At 42.5% G+C, this 24,978-nt stretch overlaps 2 pseudogenes; both read right to left on the reverse strand.

Annotated features, from left to right (window-relative positions):
- Positions 1–2,402: 2,402 nt before the first annotated feature.
- Positions 2,403–3,829, reverse strand: LOC130853497 (transcription factor-like 5 protein; annotated as a pseudogene).
- A 10,659-nt stretch (positions 3,830–14,488) lies between these two features.
- LOC130854298 (proteasome subunit beta type-3-like) lies at positions 14,489–15,465 on the reverse strand (annotated as a pseudogene).
- Positions 15,466–24,978: the final 9,513 nt, after the last annotated feature.

Here is a 24,978-nt window from a genome sequence, read left to right on the forward strand (position 1 = left end):
TGTTTGGGATGGGAGCTTGTATGGGGATAGTGGGAGGGCTCGGCTGGCTCCTCTGTTTCCCTGTCTTGTTCTTTTACTTCCACCCTACTCCCTCTGCTGTCCTGGGTGAGAGTGAGAGAGAGGGAGAAGGGGCTTGGAAGGTCTTATTTGACCGAACAGTTGGAACTGGCATTGGGGCACCTGAGTGGCTTGGGTGCTGCAGTGCTGATGCGGACTCTTGCAGGAGGGGTGGTTCAGGGAGTCTGGCCTTAACAGTTTCCCACCTGCAGCTCCCTTGATGTGGGTAGTGGCTCCAGCAGTTAGGCATTTGTGACGTTCTCCTCAGATCCTGGAGATCGTCCCTCTGTTGGATCACCTTGACCTTCTAGGGGATCTACTTAAAGCTAACCCCTGGTCTCTTCCATGGGGTTTATAGCTGCCCAGGGAGAAACCTATGAACATCTTTGCCCCATCAGACTTGAGAAAGACTGGCTGTTCCCTTTGTCGTCTTGCCTCTTTGCCACCAGGTAGGATGCTTCAGCCAGCTTCTTACCTTTAATATTTGGGGAACGAGTCAGGTGTCAGTCCTGCCACCACTAGGGAACAAATGACAAACTCTTCAAGTTCTTCTCTTGAAGAATCCTTCATCTGGCCTATGGTGAGTGTTGGGGAGAGGCACCATCTTCTCTCTGGTCATGGTGGGGAGAACTCTAGGGTTACCAACAAGTCTCTTCAAAGAGAATCCCAGCAACCTCCCAGCTTCTTCCTCTCAGTGAACTTGTACATTGCTTTTTACAATATATGGTCTGGAGGTGGGTGTTGGGCTCCCCTGGGAAGAAGAAAAATTTTGGTCACCCCATTGTAAATCCTGCAGGGTGGCCTTGGCATTTATTTTCTAAGCTTTAAGGCGTGGCCCACACTTAGAGATGGGAAGGGAAGGGCCCCATCTGAACACTGTTTCACCAGGGTAAGGTTAAGTATTCACAAAGATGGGGCTGTAAACAGAATTCTTTCAGGGTCCTTCTGCTACCCCTGGATATCTAGAGGCCCTTGGACCTGAGGGCCTCCCTCTGTGTAGCTGCCTCAGAATTCTTAATACAAGTCTCAAGCAATCTGTCCCAACTAATCCTGAACCAAGTTATTAGACAAAGCCAGTCTGGTTCAAGGAAATCACTTAAAGCAAATGCAAAACCAGTGCAGTTAAAAAAAAGGGAAATTCACGAAGGGAAAAAAAAAAAATCCAAGGAGAATTTCAGCATAGAGTTTTTGGCAGATGAAACCAAGATTCTGTCCTGTTGTAGCCACCTTCTCTAAGCTGAGGGTAAGGAGAGAGGCTCTCTAAAGAAGATTTGAGGCACCCTATTTCTTTCCCTGAAGGGGTTCTCTTTTCGTCCCCCCGTTCCCAGTAGTTTGAAGTACCTCTCTTCTGTTAGCACTGGGTCATCGCCAATATGATTCATGTGTATTCTCTGTAGGCTTGTAGCCAGGGCGGTATATGTACCAAAGTGATACCCAGTTTGAAAGGTATGTAGGAAAAAAACCCAACCCGACCACATAATTTTTCTGTCAGCATCATTTAGAAAGTCTCTGCCATTCCCTCCATTCCCTCAACCTCTAATATGACCAGTAGGGGGCACTGCAGGGTGAGATTCCCAGCCGTACCCCTACCTCAAGTTATTGGAACATGAAGTATGGAATATCATCCACTTATTTTAGTGACAGTAGTATGCTTTTAGCTACAATAATTCTTTTTTTTTTTTCAGTTCCAAACACAACAGTTTATTACACAGAAAGTAATGACTCTCAATATGAAAATGAGGGCATTGAAGCAATCCACTGTGACAGTATTTCAGTTGTGGACAAAAGCACCTTTAAAGGCGATCTCTGGAAAATCTCTAGCAAAAAGGTTTAAAACAGGACTGCATCTTGCAATACAGTTCTATGAAGCTAGAAGTCGTCACAAGGGGAAGCGATAAACAAATGAAAGAAAATTTCCAAACTACTTATAGTTAAGAACAATTTAACTTGTTCTAGTCGCTAAGGGGGCATATTTAAAATGTTAATAAAATAAGTAAAAAGCAATGTACCTTTTAAGACTAACGAGATTACAAAGGATGTTAATTCTTTTTAAGTTATCATGTTAAGAAAACATGATGGAATCAGACAGATAATTTAAAAAGTACTTGCAATTGTCAAGATGTCTTCATCCCCAAATGGTCTAAGAGGACATTAATGGGTAAGTATTTTGTTTCAGATAAATATTTTTACAAAATGTGCTTTCAAAGTCCCCACCGGAGTCCCATCAGCTAAGTCATGTCCCTTCAGAATTAGACTATCAGAGCAGAGTTCCAGGGTCCTAGGAAATGTTCATGGGTCACGAAGGAACGGCCGTTTACTTCCCAGGAATCCGTATTCACGTTCAGTCACTTGATCTCCATAGCCGGGCTACTCTGTAGACTCTCCGTCACCAAGGAGTCTGGTCTGGTCAGCTTTAGCCTTCTACCAGTTTTACCGCAAAATACACTCTCGAATTCCTTTTTAAGAGAATCTCCATGTCTCTCCCTGAATATACTTCAGGAAGGCCGTGGTCCACTGCAGGGTCGTTGCCTTATCGGTCTTGGCGTTGCAGAACGGGACTAAAAGATTCAACTCGTCACAACAGATGCGGATTCTGCGCCTTCTATCTCTCTCCATGCGGTTGTGCCTCTCCCTGCGCTGGGACCTGCCTCCCTGGGGCCCGCTCTGCGTCTGCTCCCCGAGGGTGGCCTGGGACGGCTCCGCCTACTGCTAAGCACCCTGCGCCGCTGTGGAGGCTTCGCCCACGTTCTGAATCTCTCCAAGGGCTCTTCGCTGTATGTGCGTGTCCAACTGACGTATCCTACTCCGATTCCTCTTATTTATTGCTTGTTTACATAGCGCTTCTTCTCCGACTTTAATCCAAACCTGCTCCGGCAAAGCTTTGTTTCTACCACCCAAAGTCTGTTTAGTGGATTCAATTTCTTGCTGATAACAGAAAGAAAATGCTCTCGGCAATCCAACATCCTGATGCTTGGCAGCTTCGAGTACAGAACATGAGTTACTAGAACTCTGTGTTTGGGAAAGATTAGAACTTCCACTAGTAGAGCAAGCACTGGTAGTGAACAGAGGGTATGTAAACTGTAAAGCGGTCGTTGCAGCAGCGGTTTTGTTTTTCACCAATGTTGCACATTTGTTTTGCTGCTGATGAAGAGGCACATTCATTAATTCGGATGGATGGCGAATAAGAGTTACCAAATTGCTGAGCGCCATGCCGGGCTCCGGGGGCTCCGCGCCGCGCGGGCCAGGCCGGGCCGGGGTGGGGGGGGCTCGGCGGGGATGCTGTTGAAGCGGTCCTCCAGGCGGACGCGCACGGCCGGCTTGGCCCGCGCCTCGGATGCGCCCTCCGCGTTCTCCTTGCCGGCGCCATCGGGCGCCCGGGGCCGGGGTGCGCCGGGGCCCGGGCCATCATCGCCCGGCGTCCGCTCGATGGCGGGGGCCGCGCCCGCCTCGCTCAGCAGCATGCTGCGCAGCTCCTGCACGTCGACGGCGCCCAGGCATGGGCTGGCGCCCGCGAAGCCGCCGTCGGCCAGCGCGGGGGGGCACAGCACCAGGTACACGGGCGGCGCGCCCCCTGCCGCCGCCGCCAGGAAGGCCGAGCTGAGGCGCGTCTCGAGCTCGCCCTCGGCCGCCGCCGCCTCCACGTGCGAGTAGAGGATGTGCTGCAGCTGCGTGTACTCCACCTCCGTCATCTCCACCAGGCTCAGGTCGGCCGTCGTAAAGCTCAGCCCCGCCTCGCCCAGCGCCGCGTCCGCGCCCTCGGGGCCCGCCGGCCCGCCCGCCTGCGGCGGCTCCCGAGGGGCCCGACATGCCGGCGCCAATGGCTGGGGGCGCGCGGCCGGCCGGCGGGCTACAATAATTCTTGCTGAGCGATTATCTGTAAATTTAAGATCTCAGTTGCTCTTGGGATGTGATTAGCTAAAGAAGGAAGTTTTAGCTTGAAGGATTTGGGATATATTCTGACTGGGTGTTAGGAGGATGTGAAGCAGTGGGCCCTAGTGATTGTCCCTGGAAGAATGGTTCAGACATGACCACTGGGGACCATGATGCATTTGGCTGGGGCACTGAGAGCAGGGTCTGGCAGCCTTAGATGAGGATTTGAGGGAGCCAGAGACGTGAAAGCTGAGTGTTTTAAAACCTCAGGAAGCAGCTATCTTCTACGCCTGACTTTATTGGATACTGTGAACTTGGGCAATTGAACTTAAAGCCAACAGCAAGTTTATTATAAAATAAATGAAGGGACAAATAGTTCTTTTTGTCAAGGAAGGGAAATTGAGGGAAGAGTGGAGACTAAAGAGAAAACAAATGATAGATTTTAAAAGAATCACAGGTACTAAAACAAAAATCCAAGGCAGATTTGGAAACTGGAGCTTTTTTATTTAAAACAAAATTATTTTTCAATCAGGGAACTTTAGGTGATTCAAATAAAAAAGTACGAAGAGGTTGATGATGGGAGGTCTTACACCCCTTTCTACGAGGCACCATTTTCCCCTCTTCATGGCTTTCTAGAGATATTTCATACGTATATACAAATGAAGCATCATCCTAGTTTCCTTTTTTAATATGACTATAACTTGGAGATAATTCCTTTTCAGTCCTAAAGTGTTTCGTCATTCTTTTTTATTGCTGTAAAATATTTCATTGTCTGTGGAGAGACATCTGGGTTATTTTCAGTCATTTCCTACTACAGATGAGGATTTGTTGAACATCCTTAAACAGGAAGCTGGAGCTCTGGGAAGAACACTAAAGTTCTGCACAGCGGCCAATTCAGGATCAGGCTGCTTTGAGGGGGCTACCAAGGAGAGGTACATTCACAGGAGGAGACAAGGCCCCAAAAAGTTCTTTATATACCTACCAACCCAAGGTTGTAAAAGTCTGTGAATCTTGACCTCACCTCTACTCCAAGGCCATTTATAGTTTTTGTGAAGTTTTACTCATACCGTGGTCTTCCTATGTAGATCCCAAGGAACTTTCTGATTTTTGTCCTGTTCCTTTGTCTCCTCTGGGCCTCAGTTTATTCATCTGTAAAATCAGAAAGGTGGATGTTAGGATGTTCTCAAACTTTTTCTTAAGCCACAGTACTTTTATTTTTTTTCGCAAGATGAAGTTTAGGAGGAACTTTAATAAACGTTCCAGATAAAAACAAGAAATGGTATGATTCCTTAATTTCTTCATTATTTCTTGGCAAATAGTTTTCTGTGGAACTCCTGAAGTACCTCTGAGAAGCTGGTGGCCTCTATGGAAGATTGGATGAAAAGAACCAGACACCAGCTTGAAAGATTTTTTGTTTATGTCTGTGATAACATTGTAATAATGGCTGGTTACCTTGATTCATAGGGGCACAAGATTCTACTGAGATTCTATCATCTACTGGCTTCTCTATAAATTGTGATATTAGATACATTGGCCAAAAGGAAAAGGCCAGAAACTTAGAACATGAAAAGTAGGTCTGGGTGGTGGTGGGGGGTGGGTGGGGGGTGGGTGGGGGGATGGGAAGGAAAGAAAGAAAAGGTAACAACTAGGGAGATAAAGAAGAAATGATGTTCACATGACCTTTAAATTAATGCATTGAGCTGTAAGTATCTTTTGTGAGCTGATTCCTGAATGTGGGAGGCTCTGAGATGGGAAGGGACCATGTATAGGAAGCAGAGAGATTGAGATGCTTACAATTTGGTTGAGATTTTAAAGATATAATGTGTAGGTATTGACATTTTTCAGCAACATAAGTAACTTCATCTCTGAATTTTAGACAGGTTGGAAAGATTCTAAACATGGTATGGTTAAATAGCTTGGGGGAAGCATATTTCAATCTTGTCTCATCTTCTGGAGGAGGAGTTATGTTGAGGGTATGTCTTTGTCATGTTGCAGGCAGGTTGAACCATCAATGCTAGGCTGGGGATTTGGCTCCATTCTCCTCTTAGGAGTGTCCTATGTGGGTCTGCGGTGTCTGGGGAAATTTCTCTGTGGCAGACAGCGTTCAGTGGAGATTTAGCCCTAAAAATCCTTTAGAGTGAATACTTGTGGCCCTGGTCCACTGAATGATAACAGAGGAAAAAAAGTGATTTGATCTGTAAGTCCCTGAGCAGCCTCATTTTCCTCCTAATCATAGCGAATTGTCCCTCACATCGAAGTTAAGAACAACTCCCAGCATTGATAAGCTGTATTTAATCCTGCTTAAAAAATGTATGACATGTGAATAAGTATAATGAAAATATAATAATATAATAATAATAATAAAATCAGGGTTCTATGGGCTTATAATTTCCACTGTTTTGCTAGCACTGAATTCGAGTTTGTATCTGAATTTAATGTAAGTCAGAAGAGGGAATGGGACGTGCAAAAGGTGTGTGTGTGTTGGGGGGGGTCGGTGTGGCTGTGGGTGTGTGGCAGGTAAAAAAAGGGTTATGGCTTCAAGCTTTATTCAGGGTGTCCTGAATTTATAAAGAGAGCAGTAACTAAGCTTGATGGTTCAGATACTGTCTCTCCTGGCCTTTAATACCACTTGGGATTATAAGAGGTGCTGGAACTCTTTTTTCCCCTGCAAATATGTGGGAAATTTTGTGGATTTTCAAAGTATGAATTAAAATCTCTGTTTTCTGTACTGTCTGATATCTGCTAAAAGCCATCCTATCTAAGACATGCTTCACAGTGCAAGACTGAAGTCTTCTGATTGAAACGAGTTTGCATAGACAAATGACAGGTTGCAGGGGAATGCAGGAGATGAACCTGTCCTGAAAGGTAATAGATTGGCCAGTCAGCCTCTGAACTTAAGTGCAGGGAACTGACAAGGCCAAGGGTAATGGTCTGATCTCCTTAGAGGCTATTAATGGGTTTGCCAACTCTAGAAAGAGATTGTTGCTACTGGTCACAGATGTGTAGGTACAGTGAGAATCTCATCATTCCTGTTGAAAGTCTGGTTCAAAATTGTTACTAATGTTGGGTCAATGATGTCATCTCTGTATAAAGAGAAAATACTACGGTCAAGGAGACACAGCTAGTCTATTTTTGGCTTATCAAATTAACTGTGTCTAATTTAAGAAGTGTCTTAGAATGATTACAATAATTTTGAACAAGCAAATTTGACCTGATACCTGTCCAACTATGTATCCTGACCATTGGCAACTGCAGGATTGGTATCCAGTTATGGCTGATAAAAGATAATAATCCACACCCCATTAAATCCTTATGAACAGAGAAGAGAGTAACTTCCTTTCTTTTCTGAGGATAGTGAAAAATCTGAATTTTTAAAAGGACTTCTTTGATAAAGAGATTGTAAGCATGTAGAAGGGTAGGTACATTACATATCTATAAATTATATATAAAATTAAAAAAAATCCCATCCTCTCCTTTCATTCCCTCAGGTATGGTTCTTTGGTCAGAGTGAACACTAGTAAGTGTAGTTGACAAAATGATCTGGCTATTGCTATTTGAAATGAGTCATCCTTAAAGATCTCAAAAGAGGCTGTGGTGATGGAGACAGTGTTATAAAGGGTATGTGGATTTTGAAAGGACATGGAGAACTTTGAGAATGTTTCTAAGAGAGGCAGAAGCATCCTGGAAATGCAAAAAAAGATCCTGATCAATTTGGTCTTGCTGAGCTATCTCTTCATCCCTCAGCTGTGTGATTGTGGGAGAGTTGCTTAAATGCTCAATGCCTTAGTTCCCTCATCTGTAAACTGGAAGAATAATGTATCTACAGGGTTGTTCCAAGGATTAAATGAGCTAACATATCAGAACTTGGAACAATGATTGGCAGTAGGAATTGCTCAACAAATGTTAACTATTACTATCACTTTCATTAAAGATCTTGGGGGAAAGGATAGATTAGCGTCGCTCCTCCCCCAAAACGTAAAATATTTGACTAACACACTTTCAATTTAACATTCTTTTAATTTAAGAGTTTTGTGAACCTTCCAGCATAGTAATTTACAACCGTGGAGTCTGTCATGCTTTCCCCTCCACTTCAGCTTCAGCTGCTTTGATTTCTCTCTGGGAGATCTGAATAGACATTTCTCCAGAGAAGATATACAGATGGCCAAAAGACACATGAAAAAATGCTCAACATCACTAATTATTAGAGAAATGCAAACCAAAACCACAACGAGTTATCACCTCACTCTGGTCAGAATGACCATCATCAAAAGGTCTACAGATAATAAATGCTGGAGGGGGTGTGTGGAGAAAACAAAACCCTTTTACGCTGTTGGTTGGAATGGAAATTAGTGTAGCCACTATGGAGAAAAATATGGAGGTTCATTAAAAAATTAAAAATAGAGCTACCATATAATTCTGCAATCCCTCTCTTGGGCATATATCGGGAGAAAACCATAATTCAAAAAGATACATGCACTCCAGTGTTCATTGCAGCACTATTTACAATAGCCCAGACATGCAAACAACCTAAATGTCCATCGACAGATGAATGGATAAGATGTGGTACATATATACAATGGAATAGTACTTAGCCGTAAAAAAATAATGAAATAATGTGATTTGCAGCAACATGGATGGGCCTAGAGATTATCATACTAAATGGAATAAGAAAGACAAATATCATATAATATTGCTTATGTGTGGAATCTACAAAAAAGATACAAATGAACTCATTTACAAAACAGAAAGAGACTCACAGACAGAAAACAAACTCATGATTACCAAAGGGGGGAGGGATAAATTAAGAGTTTGGGATTAACATATACACATTACTATATGTAAAATATATAACAAACAAGGACTTGAATCACTGTGCTGTAATCCTGAAACTAACACGACATTGTACATCAACTATACTTCAATAAAAATAAATTAATTAAAAAATACATTTGGAACTTTAACAAAATAACACTGGTAATGTAACAAGGGTGGCTTTTTATACATGCAAAAGAGTACTATCTCATTAAAATGTGTTCATCATGAGAAGCAAATGACACCCATGACACTCAAAATAATTTGGTGCTCCTTTCAGAACCATCTTCAGATTCATGGATGAAAACCCTCTCATAACTTTATATCACACTTTAAACTTTTTCATTTAAAAAACTCTTTAGTTTAAAATAATTTGATTCACAAAAAGTTGCAAAAACTGTTCAAAGAATTTCCATATACCCTTCATCCAGATTCTCCAAATATCAACATCTTGTACAACCACAGTATAATCATGAAAAGCAGGAAATATAATAGTATTATCTAATCTACATACTTTATTCAGACTTCACAAACTGTCCTACTCATGTCCTTTTTCTGGTCCAGTTCAGGACCAGAGTTGTGTTTAGTTGTATTGCCTTAATTTTCTTTCATCTGGAACATTTCCTTGGTCTTTGTCTTGTCTGATCTTGACACTTTTGAAGAGGATTGGCCAGTTATTTTATACAGTGTCCTTCAGTTGGGGTTTGTCAGGTGTTTCCTCATAATTAAATTAAAGTTGTGGATTTTTGGCAAGAATAGCATAGAACGACCCTGTGGCCTTCTCAGTACATCATATCAGTAGGCACAGGATATCAGTTTCTTATTACTGATTACCGGCCATATTAACTTTGCTTACTTGGTTGAGGTGTTGTCTGCTAGGCTTCTCCACTGTAAAGTTACTACTTTCCCTTTGTAACTAAGTCTCTTGTAGGGAGGTATTCTGGGACTATGTAAATATCCCCTTTCTCATTTGTTATCTAATTTTAGCATTGTATTAGAGTCCTGCAGAAAAACAGAAACAATAGGATATATATGTGTGTGTGTGTGTGTGTGTGTAATGTGTATTTATATATATTCATTATGAGGAATTGGCTCACATGGTTATGGAGGTTGAGAAGTCCTATGATGTGCCTTCTGCAAGTTGGAGACCCAGGAAACCGGAGGGTATGATTCCAGTCTGAGTCCAAAGGCCTGAGAAGCAGGGGAGCTGAGGATGTAAGAGAACACCAGTGTCCCACCCCAGGCAGGCAGGCAGGCAGGCCGGCAGGCAGGCAGGCAGGCAGGCAGAAAAAGGGGTGGATTCCTCCTTCCTCTGCCTTTTTGCTCTGTTCAGGCCTTGAATGGATTGAATGATATACACCCACATCTACTTTACTGAGTCCACCCATTCAAATGCTGATCTCATCTGGAAACACCCTCACAGATAAACCCAGAAATAATATTTAATCTGGAAAGCTCGTCATACAGTCACGTTGACACATAAAGTTAATCTTCACAACATCTATCTATAATTCTTGCCTGGAATAATGATTATTTAGGTGTTTGCCCAAATTATCACTTTTTTTTTTAAACTCCAAACCAGCATGTCTGGATGGGCAGTTCACTCTTACACGCTTGAGTCAGGGTGACTGTGGCTTGTTCCCTCATTCTAACCCAATGTCCATAAGTGCTATTCTTCTTTTCCTCCTCCTGTCCCTCCCTGTCCTGCTGTGTTTTATAGTGCCTACACAGAGGCTTATCAGACAGAGGAAAGCACATGTTGTTTGGAAGCAGATGGCTCTGGGTTTGAATCCTACACCCACCACATACCAATTGGGTAACCTATTCAAGTAACTTAATCTCTGAGTTCCAGGTGCCTCATAAGTGAAAAGAGTATTCCATTTCATGGGCTGCTTTAAAGAGTATATAAGCTACCCTGTATAAAATTTTCTGCATCAAGCATGATGTGAAGCTCTTTAATGAAAGTTACCTCTTTGTTGTTCTTTTTCCAATGAAAGTGATCAAATAATCATTGTAAATACAAAGGCTGAATTTTGATTTCGTGAGTTTGGACTGAAGCCAGCTTAAAAAAAAATTCTCTTCAGGTGATTCTAATGTGCACCCAGGATTGAGCACCACCCAATTAGATGCTCACTTAAGGTCTTAGTGATTTAAAATTCTACCATAAAAGAAAACTTTTGTTATTTTAGCGTGGTATCATTAAAGGTATGGACAAGAAAAATAATAAAATTTTGTATAAAGGGGAAAATTTTGTGAAAAGGGTTTCATTTTGATCTCTGGTGGCCTCGGCCTGCGGCAGCTTGAAGCAGGGTTTCAGCTCCCGGTCAGTTGTTGAGGTTGGGTAGAGGTGTTGAGAGCACCAGTCAGCAGACCAGTGGTCAATGACAAGGCCCTGGCCCTACGGCTTTGCAGAAAAGAATTCCTACAAAGACAGAAAGTAGTGAAACAAGTAAAGTATTTATTAGGGAAAAAAATGAGCAGAATACTTGTGGATAGACACAGGGGCGGGCTCAGAGAGAGCTGCACCCTTGTGGCAGTTTAAATCACTTATATGGGGCATTTCTTCTGTGTTTCCTTTGACCAATCATTTTGATTTGCCTGGTTCAAAGTCTGTATTTGGTGTATCTCAGGATTTTGCCGTGTGTGCGTGCACATCTCTTAGCCAAGATGGATTCCACCAAAGAGGCCTATGGGTAGGTTTGGCCACTTGGCATCACTCCCCTTTTGACCTCCAAGGAGAGTTTCTGCGCATGTGTGGTCAGGGGAGGTCTGCTGACTTTGAGAATGAGGAATATGTGGTCTCTTATCTTTTATCTGGGCAAAGCCCAGCCTCCTCTCCCAATTGTCCTGTTATGCCTGTCTCAGAGTATCGGTCCACAGGGAATGAACTCAGACTGTTTTCCCTGGGGGACCCATCTGTCTCCTGACTCAATTTGAGGAATTGGTTTATTCATCCACTTAGATAATCAGTGGTTTCTTGAGCCCCTATGTTCAGGCATTGTGTTGAGCACTGGACATATAAAGGTGAAATGGGCACAGTCAGGCAGTTACAGCACAGTGCAGTGTGATGCAAGCTACAGTGGAGGCAGGTACAACAGTCTAATACGTCATGAATACTATGCATGGTGTTTGCCATATGGAGTTCACTTTTTGTTTCATCAGTGTTTGACAACTTATGAAGACTACTGAGTGGGTGAGGGATCATGATTATGTTAGAAATATTACTCTGGTGTGTTTGGAATGGGTGAGCAAGGAGATAGGGTAATCAGGAGAGAGGAGGTGCAGAGGGAGGGAGAGGTGGAGAGACTGGATGCTTAATGCTGGGATATGACAGTAGGTATGGAAATGAGGGAGTGGACTTGTGAGATATGTTGTGGGGGGAATGACAGGACTTGAAGGCCAATTATGTGGGGGGCAGCTTTGATGACTTCCAGGTGCCTGTGTAGATGGTGTCATCCTTCACTGAACTAGGGGAAGAGCAAGATTGTAGATGGGGATCTAGTGATACAGTTTTGAATCTGTTAGAATCGAGGCATTTGGGAATATGTTATCTTACTAGATGGTGGCTGACATATGGATCTGGAGCTTGGGAAAGGAACGTCCATTAGCGAGAAAGATGAGGAACTATGCAGTTGGTATCTGTAGCCACAGGTATGGATGCAATTGGCCAGATAGAACATGTAGAAGAATAAGAGAAGGGTCAAGGACAGAGCTTAAGAATCATTAGTGTTAAGTGGAGGGTGGGTGGAAGAGGAGCCAGAGAGGAGAATCTGGGGAGAGGCAGAGAGCATGACGAGAACCAGAAGGGGAGCATCTCAGGGACATCAGGAGGAAGACAATTGAAGAAAGGCAAACTGGTCAGCAAAGGCGACAGAAGAATCAAATAAAGTAAGTTCTGGACTGAGCTAAAAGAATTGGTTGTGGCCTCTAGGTGGGCATAGGAGTCTATGCACTTGTCTAAGGAAATTTGTGGAGATTCTGAAAACAGGTTGAAAATGTCCCTTCCTTTCAAGAAAACTCCCATGACTAATTCCACACCGCTCTGCTCACTGAACACGTTAAGAACATTGAATACTTCTCCCTGGGCTGGAAGTCACCCTGTAGGTCATTTAACCTAGGCCTCACTGAACAGGTGAGGAAATTAAGGCCCAGAAAAGTCATTACTTGCCTGAGGTCAAGTGACAGATTTAAGACCTTAATCCAGGGTTTTTCCACAGACATTGGCATTGGTGCAATTAATTAGTACTAATTTCCTACTTGTTCATATGTTGCTTATTTACGCGCTGGTTGTTTTGTATTTATGTAGTTTGTAGGTTTTGTAGTTTTCCAAGATTGTAGAGGATATGAACTACATATATACTACTTTATTACCTTCTTTCTTCCTCACTGTTGACCTTTTGACTTTATGGACTATTTTAAAGAATAAATAAACTAAGATCTTGGGCAGAAAGATCCTACGAAGCAACCCACAGAGCCTCGGAGAAGTAGCTTGAAAAGTGTTTCTTAGAAACTGGCTCAGCAGAGTATCAAAACTTGATATTTCAGTCTGGTTTGTCTGTTCACATCCTTTTACTGCAGAAAATGAAGCTCTGGCTGTCATGTGCTTTGCTGTCCAGTGTAAGGCATCACTTAAGCAAAGCCCTGGGCTTCTGTCTCCTCCACTCTCCCGTTCCCTTGGCTAAGTGGCCTTGGGGGCTACCGAGAAGGTGGGAGGAGAGCTGAGGAAACAGCAGCCCAATTAGTTTCTGATTCTGAGACTCAGGACCTAGTGTCTGAGAAATTTCATCTAGAGAACACCTTGTCTTCTAGAAGCGTTTATGCTTTCATAACATTCTGGGTGAGTTTTTATGGCACCTGTCTCAACCACTTTTGTTCTCTTCCATTTATGCAATCTTTATCCATCTTCTCAACCTCTCTCTCCATGTCTTTTCTCTTTGTCTCTCTTTGTGTCTCTGTCCAGCTCCTTATTCACCCTATATCTATATATCTTTTTCTGTCTTTATCTTTAGGTGGGGAAAAAAAAATAAGCCCGCATGGATAAAACTCATAGCAAAAACTGTAATACATAGTAATTGTTCAATAAACATTGTAACTGTGCAGTCAGAAGGTATTTAGATATGCTGGAACCATGGAACCATTGAGTGTATGATAGCACTATGAGGGTGAGTCAAAAATTATTTGCACTCCAATTATATTAAATCACTGCCTTATCAGCACTTTCCGTTCAAGGCTACTGTCTCCCCAGTCACTGCTGTGCAGGTGTGAATGTGTTACATCAGTTCATTTGTAACTGTGGTGTGAGCAAAAATGGATGCCCCATTTGTGATTTGCACAAAAGAAGAGCAGCATGCAGTAATTTGTTTTTTGTGGTCTGAGGGTGTGCATGTCTGTACACTTCTGCCCACACTGTCGACACTATACAAAAAATTCGTTTTGAGTTGTTAAAGCATTCTCCCTATAGTCCTGATCTTGCTCCATCAGAATTTCACCTGTTTGGTCCCCTGAAAGCAGCCCTACAGCAGTGCATGCGTGGCTTGAGCTCAGCCTAAAACATTTTTTTAATGTGGAAATACGAAAGCTTGTTGACAAATGGACAGAGTGTATTCAAAAGCAAGAAGATTATGTCAAAAAATGATGTATTTGTCTTTTATAACAGTTAATTAAAATAAATTCTACAGCCAGAGTGTGGGTAATTTTTGACTCACCCTCATATATAGAAGTCAAGTTCTTTTTAGTTTTGACATTTTGTTCAAGGACCTGCAAGTACCACATAGTCCTGACTCAGGAAGTTAACTACAGGAACAGGCAGCGTATAGGCCTGGAGCTCAGAGAATTCCTGCCCTATAGCTCTACCTGTGGGCAGGTACTCCTGTAGGATTCACTATTTCTGAATCTGTAGCCACAGACATCCACCTCATGTACATGTGATATGCATGAGAGGAGAATGGTGAGCCCACCAGGAATTTGTAATGATGTAGTGGATATTAAAAATTTTTAGACTAATATCCATTCTCCCTTCCTAGAAACATCCTGATTTCCTTTTTTACTTTTCCCCAGGAGCGAAAGAAAATCTTTTATTGAAAAAAAAAAAACTGGTCTCTGGGAAGAACAGTTCGTCCATTCAGGCCTTCCATGTCCTCGTGGTGATTTTGTCCTTCTCAATGACGTGGGGGATGACTCCCATGCCCGACACAGCATCCCTGTCCGCCGCACTCAGCATGGCTTGTGAGATAGCTTCAGACAGGTGTTCTGGATCCATGTTGGGCTCCCAGAGGGACTTGTACATCCCGTACATTTGTTCCGTGCAGATACCACTGACTACAAGGGCATCCGTCATGGGGCAGCCGATAAGGTCTAGAGAGCAAATGAAGGGTTTAAAGGTCTTCGGGTCCAGTTCGGCAATGACTGGCTCCGCGTAGTAGGGCCTAAACTGTTTCTCGTACAAGAGGTTGGCCACCATGCTCATGAGGGTGTGAGGCTTGATCTGCCTACCTTCCTTCAGCGCGTACAGGTTCAGCTGGAACTTGAGGCGCTGGGCAACTGTCTGGACGTTGGTGGTGAGCCCGGCCAGGCTGATGTACAGCTGGTCGTCCATGGGAAAGATCTTCTGGAAGTCGGTGGTCACCAGCTGGGTCTGGATCCTGAAGTGCCTGTGGGCAGCGATGGACACACAATTCTTCCCCTTCATGGCCATGAGGCCTTTCTGTTATAGGACATAATAGACATGACTGCAGTGTGTTAGGACCCCTAATCGTCACAATTTCGGCAATCCTGATTTCCTTTTGAGTCAAGGCCTTGCCCTGCTGTGATGTCTTGGGATAATCCACGTCAGCAGGCTGTTATGGAAGTGGAAAGGACAAGATTCTTTTTCTCCCTATCTTGCTGTAGCGAGGATAACACACAGCCTAGGCTCAGACAATCAGGCACATCCTTTTGGAACTTGGAATTTTGAGTGAATGATGGAAAAATGAGAGAAACGGTTGTTATTTCCTTATCGCAGCAGCAGTACCCTGATCAGTGCTCAGTTCCTGATTCCTTTCTCTGGAGCTGACCTGGATCTGCCTGTTTCCAGGCTTGTTCTTCAGCCTCTGTTCAGTTCTGTGTGCCCTTCATTTCCTTTGGCTGGAGTTAACCACTGTCCTAGTCAGCTTGGGCTGCCATAACAAAATACCACAGACTGTATGGCTTAAACAACAGAAACTTATTTTTTCACAGTTCTGGAGGCTCTAAGTTCAAGAACAAGGTTCTGGCAGAGTTTGGTTTCTGGCGAGGATTTTCTTCTTGTCTTGCAAAAGGGTTGCTTTGGCCTCACATGGTCTTTCTGTACATGCATGATGGGAGAGAGTGGCCCTTATATTAGTGGTCCTTATAAGGACACTAATCCTTTTAGATCAGGGTTCCACCCTTAGGACCTCTTAACCTCGATTACATCCTTACTTTATATACAGCCACAGTTGGAGTTAGGATTTCACCACATGGATTTTAGAGGCGGCACAAACATTCAGTTCATAACACCAGCCAAAGTCAGTTTGTTTTGCTTGCAAATTAGGAACTTTAGCTGATACACCTAAATCTGAATCTGCCAGTCTTACTTTCACCTTCTGAAATCCAAACTCCAAAATGAAATTTTTGTGTTTTTTTTTTTTTTTGCATCTTGTTCTGCAAGACTGGGCTTTATTCACTTGGTTGAAATAGCAGTCTATTTAATAAAAAGTGAGGATCTTTTGAACAACATTAGTTCTCCCTCTTTTCTTGAATCTCTGGCTTCTCTGGCATCTCTTGAGCAAGTCTGTCAGTCAAGTAGGTGATTGGAGACTCTCTGATGTCATTCTCCACACTGATGTCAGATGCCAACCTTGGGTCTGGCTGGATGGAAAAATGACCAGCTTGGCTCTTAAAGTAATGGCTCCATGTTGCAAGAAGTTGGCAATTCTCTTCTTGCTTTTTTCTTTTTATTGCTTGTTCCACAGTCTGGAGAGCATACACAGCTGCCTGGCAGTTCTGCTCCTAAAGCTATGGCACTCACCATCAAAGGCGCTTACTCTAACTGCCGCTCTGGACAGGACAATGGCAAATAATGGCCCTTCCCCAAAGGGTCTCTGAGCTAGAAGTCTGCGTGGAGCTTATCAGAGGGAAATCTGCCTAAAATTGTCCCCAGGATAAGGCTTTTGTCAAACGAACAGCACATAGTGCCACATGTATATGTAAGGAACTACCAACCAAAAAAGGTGAATATAAATATGGTCCTAAAAAACTCTTGGTTCATGCTCTTTTCATTTTTTATTTTCCCCTAGTATTCCCCTTCACACCTGGAAATCACTCAGTATGAAGTAAACCACAGCACTTTCCAGAACTGTTTTGTGTTTTCTTTTCAACTGCAGATGTCCGGGAAACAGTAAACTCTTGTTTTGAAGCCTTTTAAAATCAAGTTTTTGATTCCAAGCAATTGAAAATTGTTCCTGTTTATGCTTCTTATTGGTGATAGTTTAACTAGCTGGATTTTGTTTTCTCTGGATTATGGTTTTTTATGGTTTTCCTTTAGGAGTTTACCAGTCCCTGGAGCTCACTGGTAGCAAAGGAAAAAAGTGTCCAGAGAAACTGAATTTCTTTTATGTCCACAGAAAAAGTGGCCAGTTGCCATTATGGGATAAAACTAGGGCTTTCTTCCCAGGGATTCAAGGATTAGTAAAATCTGAGCAATATTAATACCTTGTTTTTTTTTTTCTTTGCAAGGCTAGAGTATATACTTTGCAAAGTATCTATAAAACTGAGTCAAGATAGCCACTTATTTCTGGCATTTGTTATGGGATAATTATCCTAATACTTCTTCACTCTTGTAATTTAGCATAAGGGATATTTTACTTACTCTTGAGTTGTTTGGGCAAGCATGACTAATAGTTACCCAAGTGTAGATCATTTATTAAAATGTCTAAAATCCTTCTTTTTTAGTCAGTCTGATAGGTAGTTGTTACCATCCTGCACCATTTTCACCAGTTCTTCCTACCCCTGCCAACTAAAACCACCCAAGCAGTTATTGAGAATTCACTGTGTACATTCCTGGGTTCTGGGATGAAGGCTGAAGGGGGATGAAGGTGTGATAAAGGAAGTATTTAGAGATAAAGGGCATTTGTTTGTAGTTGGTCCAGACTATGGATGGTACAAAGTATGTGGAAACCAAAAGGGGGGCAGGGTAGGCTTTGCCAGGGCATGTTTTTTTTACAGGAGAGTGTAGGCTCTGCATAGATTATGTGGACAGATGGTGAGAGGTGATAATTCCAGGCTGGAAGATGACTGAGAAGTGATGTAAATGGAAAAGCCAGGTGGGTAAGAAACTAATCATTGTTGGATAGTCCTATGTGCTGGGAACTGTGTAAAGTCCTTTACTGTGTATCTTTAAAAATTTTATCTTCTTTATTGATTTACAGTGTGGTAGGAGGTTTTATATCTTTATTTTAGAGGAGGAACCTAAGACCGAGGAAGACACACAAAGAGTATATATTGGATTTGATAATAAAATTCAGGTCCATTTGACTCTAAAGAGTTAAAATGAGCAAGAGTAGCTTGGGAGAGATTTTCCTGGCTGGAAGGGAAGGTCCTCCATAGGTGGAGAAGAGATGAAGCTTGATACCTCGGGAGTGGGGCAGTGAAGGCACATTTCTATCTCATGGGAAAGAGAACTGAAGCTCCCATAGGTCCTTGAACGGGGGAAGGATGTGAAGGAAACAAGGACAGGGAAGCACTGCCTGGGTACCTTGTGCGTTCTTCACAGGTGTCCAAGAACTCTTAGTGTGAAGCCTCCACACCCTTGACTTGCAAACGTCCTAGCTTGCTCCTGGCTCTCTCCATTCTAACTGGCCCTGCTTGGCAGTGAGTATTGGCTTTCCCAAGCATTATGTGGAGCCCCTTTCCTCTCTTAGAACAGTGCTGAGACCCCCGTGGCATGCCTTCCTAATCACAACTCCCTGCCTCTTATTACCTCACTGCCTAGTCTTTTGCACCTCACCTTATACCTAAGGCACCAAATTACCTTATAATATCCTTTCCAGCTCAGCATCCATCCACCCTCCTGTTGGTACAACTTTTGTGTTCTGCTGAGTTTTTTTCTCTCTTCAGTTCAGTGAATTTGACCTTTCCTGTCAAGTCTTTCTAGATGGAATCAACTTGACATTTTAAGGGACATTTTAACAGTTTTTGTGATACAATATTAATATACCTATATTTTTATTTTATATTCTTTCATCAGCTGCACGTACGTAAACTGATTTGTAAATTTCATGTGCCTGCTCTTAGATTGTAAACTCAAGGAGGGCTGTCAAGGAACTGCTGTTTTCAGGGCCTTTTGGTATCCCCAGAATGCCTGGTCACATGTTTTGAGTCTGATGGTCACTGAATCATTGCCCAAATAAGTAGCGCACTTCTCATCAGACTTTCTCTTCTTGGTGAATATTCCTGCTTGACAGTGGCCTCATTTTCTTTAGGCCTGGATTCATATTTTTGGTTCCTGAGCCTTCTTACCCTTCTTTGCATGCCTGCTTAATCCTACAAGTAGGTCAAAGGAAGCCTGCTGGAAATAAGGTTAATGATTCTGCCATATATTGGAACAAAAAAGAATAAGAAAAATCCAAACCTCTAAATTCTACTTTTCCTTCATACCCCCTGTGCAACCCTGTGGTTCCTCTGGAGGGGCTTCTAGCTACCCTGCTCTCTAGAAGCCCCATAGGAACACGCGGAGCTCAGTTGCGTCCAGCTAGTGGAACCCAGCACAGTGCCTGGACAGCCACCTGATTAGGCCTGAGAGGAGCCCCTTTCTGGTCCCCTGGTGTCTGTGTTGTTGCCTCACCTGTACATGAGTGTCCAGCCAGGACATCTCTTCCTTGTTAAAGCCAGCTATTGCATAGCATGCTCAGTCCCACATGGTGTTTCTAGCTTTAGATCGGTGTGGCTGTCTTCTGACACAGGAATCAAGCCCCTTATGCACAACTGGGTATTTCTTCAGGCACAGCCAGAGAGACTCATTTCTTGCTTACTTTATATCAGTCATATCTTTTGGTTAAGAAAGCATTTGATCATATCTTTATGATTACAGTTGACCCTTGGACAACATGGATTTGAACTGCACAGTTCCACTTATAGGCAGATTTTTTTCAATAGTGAATACTACAGTACTACACCATCACCAGCTGATTGAACCCCCAGATACAGAGGAACTGCATATATGAAGGGCTGTATATACACGGATTTTCCACTGTGTGCAGAGTTGGGGCACTTAATCCCCACATTGTTCAAGGGTCAGCTGTACTTATTATTGTACACTTAGAGATGCTAAAATAGTTCAAACTTGGTAAAGTGAGGAGCTCTCCTATAATATCTACTAGTTAGAAGATATTTCTCCAGGAAACTGTTCTTAAAATACCTTCTGCAAGAATCCTTTCTTGACTCACTGAGAGGAGAGTTGATCTTTTCTGTTGGGTTCCCTTCTCCAGATGAACATGGTCTCCCCTCCTCTTCCCAAAGCACTAACAGAGCTTGCCTCATGGCTGACCCATCTGGAAAATGCTTTATTGATTAATATCTGTGTTTCTGAGATCTTGTAACAGCTTCTTATCTCTCTCTGAAGGAAGTAAATGGACAACAACTGTTTGGCTATCTTCTTATTAATCGTCTCTTCTCATACTTGTCTAATAGAACTGGTTGACAGTGTTTCAATAAAAAAAAAAAAGAGAGGTGATAATACAAGGTTGTATTTTTTTGCATAAATCCAGGCCTGTGTCTGATTTCTTTGAGGTTAGCTCCCCAAGATGCTGAGTGTTTTAGATTGCAAGATCTTAAGAGGTTCAAGATTGTATCTAGGGACTTCCCTAGTGGCACAGTGGTTAAGAATCTGCCTGCCAATGCAGGGGACACGGGTTCGAGCCCTGTTCCAGGAAGATCGCACATGCCGTGGAGCAACTAGGCCCGTGGGCCACAGCTACTGAGCCTGCGCTCTAGAGCCTGCGAGCCACAACTATTGAACCCACGTGCCACTACTACTGAAGCCCACATGCCTAGAGCCCATGCTCTGCAACAAGAGAAACCACTGCACTGAGAAGCCTGCGCACTGCAGTGAAAAGTAGCCCCTGCTCCCTGCTACTAGATAAAGCCTGCGCACAGCAACGAAGACCGAATGCAGCCAATAAATAAATTAAAAAAAAAAGATTGTATCGTTTTGGCTTCTTATACAACAACTAGCATTGGCCACAAATACATAGATCCTTGATGAATGCTTTGGAAAAGGACACTTAGAGTGAAGTTAGAATCTTCAGCTGAGAAATAAAAGTGAAACTAACTGACGGATACTGATGATTTCTCTTGCCTATGTGTGTGTGTTTGTGTGTTTTCACTTCAGTGATGTTCTTTGGGTCTGTAAAGCTTTAAGAATATTTTCTGTAAGTGCAAATGAGTCTACCTAGATTTGGGTTCCACCCAGGACCAGCCAGATGGTGCAGCTCATGGTGATAAAGAGGTCCTGCTTTGAGCCTTGAGTGTTGTGAATATGCTCAGGCAAAGAGGAGCGAGAAAAATGTAGCAGGGATGAGGATGAGGGCCAATGACAAAGTCAGGAGCACAAAGATGATGCTTCATATTGAAGTTTTTATATAAGAACATGGCCGGAGAGGTCTGAGCAGGGTAACAGAGGAAGAATGAGATACAGAGCAGATGTGTTTGGCAGTTTAAGAAATAGTCCTAAAGATAGTCTTATGTGAGTCACACCTTTTATGCAGAGTTTAGTGGATGCTGCCAGGGTGGAGATGACAAAGAGGTGAGAAGCACAGCATCCTTAAAGGAGCCTATGAGCCGTTGTCTGTTTTTGCACCTGTGATAATGGAACTAACCTCAAGCTATTCTGACTGTAACTTTCAGTCAAGGGGATCAGTCTCTTCTTTCCCCTTGACAGCACAGTAAGCTGGAAGTGTTATCTAGCACAGTCATATGGATAAATTGTAGTTCATTGATTTCATTAAAGATAGATTCAAACTGATAAGGAGTTTTCAGAATTGGGCCAAAGTGGCTTGGGGCCAATTTGTAACAGTCATAGAATATTTCTCAAACTGCGGCCAGTGCTTTTTTTTTATTTAATGTAGGAGATATGCATTTAAAAGTGTCCAGGGTCCCAGATTCCATCCCAGCTAGATTCCCTGGGAGCCTGGGAATCAACATTTAAATGCTCCCAATCCCCCAACCCCGTGACTGATTTGCAGGCTAAAGTCTGAGGAACAGCAGCCAGTTGATTCAGAAGAACTTGTAGACGTTAGCGCCTTCCTCGTGAACTAAGCCAGATTTCCAAGGTGGAATCCTAGAGTGGGGCCAAAGAATCTTCAGTGGTTTGTGTGAGTTAAACCATAGGGAGTGTTTCTGTTGGTCTGAATAGTTCCTATCATTTTAGACATAGCTCAAGTTCACCTTTCAGATGGAGGTCTCCAGGTCCACCCAGGCGGCCACAGAAAGTGGTCACTGTCACTTGCTTTCACAGAGTTTATTTGTACAATGTTTTTGGCAACTCGTCTTACTCTGCCTTGTGATAACTCTTGCTAAATCTTACACAGCTATAGAACCTCATTTAAAAAATTACCATATAGTTTACCTATAGTAATAGGCAGATTATTTAAATTTCATATCAATTAAATTATATTCCATGGGGAGGGTGGGGAGGGGAGATGGGGATATATGTATAAATGTAGCTGATTCACTTTGTTGTACAGCAGAAACTAACACAACATTGTAAAGCAATTATATTCCAATAAAGATGTATTAAATATTCATCAAAAAATTGCACTCCATTTTCACATGTGTATATAACCATGTAATGACCACCTGGATCTTTTCCAACACTGCAGAAAATTCCCTCGTGCCTACTGGTAATAGTTTTCTAAAGGCAGCCACTATTTAAACTTTATCATCATACAATCATTTCAGGCTGTTTTTGAACTTCAGATATATGGAATCATGTAGTATGTAGTCTTTTGTGTGGGCTTCTTCCCCTAGACATTCTGTAATATTTCTCCATGTTTTTGAGAGTGTCACTAATTTTTCTTTTTCACTGCTGTGTTATATCCTGTGGTATAAATATCCTGTAACTTATTTACTTATCTACTGTTGGTGAATATTTTGGTTGTTTCCAGTACTGGGCTAGCAACATTCTTATACAAGTCTTTTAGTGTTCGAGACCGCCCATTTTTGCTGGAGGTGTATTCAGGAGTGGAGCTGCTGGCTCATAGGCACATGTGCGCTTGGTTGCAGGAGGCATTGCTAAACAAGCATTTCCCAAGGTGCTTGTGCCCACTTACATTCTTACCAGCTGGGTGTGAGAGTTCCGATCTGTTTAGCTTTTCTATCTTGTCTCCCCGACGTGGCTTTGCACAGGAAAGCATGCTACCAGGTTCATGTGTCTTGTATTAGCCATAGACCCTGCACAGAGACTGTGGATGGTAGGGGTATGATAAACATAAAGGAATTAACAATCAGAAGCTCACCGAGAATCAGATTCTCCACACTGCAGAAAGACTACAAGAAACTGCAGGAAAATCAAGATCATCCAGCTCTTGAGAAAGGGAACAATATGATTCAAACCTTTCATGCCCTGTTTGAAAATCTTATCCCATTCCTTACCCTACAATATCAGGATATTACTCAAAGGTGAACCAAATGACTGTCTGTAGACCACTGAGCCAAAAGCCTGTTTAAATAATAGAGTCTTGTGCAAACAGCAGTTTTTTTACTTGAGAATAATAATATGGTTTTGTCATCTTAGGTGATCTAACAAATTTTCTAAGAAATAAATGTAGCTCTTTGTTCTAAACTCTTTTGTGTGTTCAAGCGAGGGCCTGAAAATAGCTTCTAGCTGGTTGTTGACCGTGGATACAACAAGCTCCTTTCTTGGAAGACAGCAGCATGATGTGGTAGAAAGCACACAATTTGAGTTTCAATCTCACCTTTGATACACCCTTGTTATGTGACTCCGATCAAGTGTTCATCTTTCTGGGCTTGTCTTCTTGCCTTGGCAATGACAATGTCTACCTCTCTCTGGGTTGTGAGGATGATGATTGTGAAAATGCAAGTCCAGACATGGCATATAGCTGGGATATAAAAAATGTTAACCTTGAAGAGGGAGGTAGAAGGGTAAGGATCAGTGATGCCATGTAAGAAAGATTTCACTGGCTGTTGCTGGTTCTGAAGATGGAAGGGATCAGGAACCACAGAATGAATGCACACTATTAAAAAAAAAGGCAGCCTCTCTTCCCTTTGATTTCTTTTCTTTAATTAAATTTTTTCTAGCTTTATTGAGATATGATTGACTTATAACATTATGTAAATTTAAGGTGTATAATGTGTTGATTTGATACACATATTTTGCAAAAAATTACCACCAGTAGTGTTAGCTAACAGCTGCATCATCGTACAATCATCATTTCTTCTTTGTGGTGAGGATATTTAAGATCTATTCTTTGGCAACTTTCAAGTATATAATACAGATTATTAACTGTAATCCCAATGCTGTACTTTAGATCCTTAGCACTTACTCATTTTATAGCTGGACGTTTGTACCCTTTGACCAACATCTCTACTTTTCCCCCACGTCCTCGCCCCCTGGTAACCACCACCCTACTCTCTGTTTCTATGAGTTTGGCTTTTTTTTAGTTTCTACATAATAAGTGATGTCATACAGCATTTGTCTTTCTCTGTCTGGCTTGTTTTCACTTAGCATAGTGCTCTCAGGGTCCATCCATGTTGTTGCAAATGGCAGGCAGCATTTTCTCCTTTCTCAAGGCTGAATGGAATACTGTTTTATATACACACCACATTTTCTTTATCCATTCATCCATTGGTGAACGCTTATGTTGTTTCTATACATTGGCTATTGTGAATAATGCTGTCATGAACATGGGGGTGCAGATATCTCTTTGAGATCCTATTTCATTTCCCAGAAGTGGAACTGCTGGATCATATCGTATTTCTATTTTTAATTTTTTGAGGAATCTCCATATTGTTTTCTATAGTTGCTTCCCTTCAATTTCTTGGCAGCAGTGTGATGGTTGGTGTTAGCATGTGATGGTTGGAGTCTGACCTAGATGGGAACCTGGAACCTGGCTCTGCCATGAATTAGCTGTTTGACTTGGACAAAGTGCTTAACTTTGAAGCCTCAGGTTCATTTGTAAGATAACAGTGATGATTTTGCCTGTTATAGGATGGTAGTAGGATTAA

The sequence above is a fragment of the Hippopotamus amphibius genome, chromosome 5 (genome assembly GCF_030028045.1).
Source record: "Hippopotamus amphibius kiboko isolate mHipAmp2 chromosome 5, mHipAmp2.hap2, whole genome shotgun sequence".
NCBI lineage: Eukaryota > Metazoa > Chordata > Mammalia > Artiodactyla > Hippopotamidae > Hippopotamus > Hippopotamus amphibius.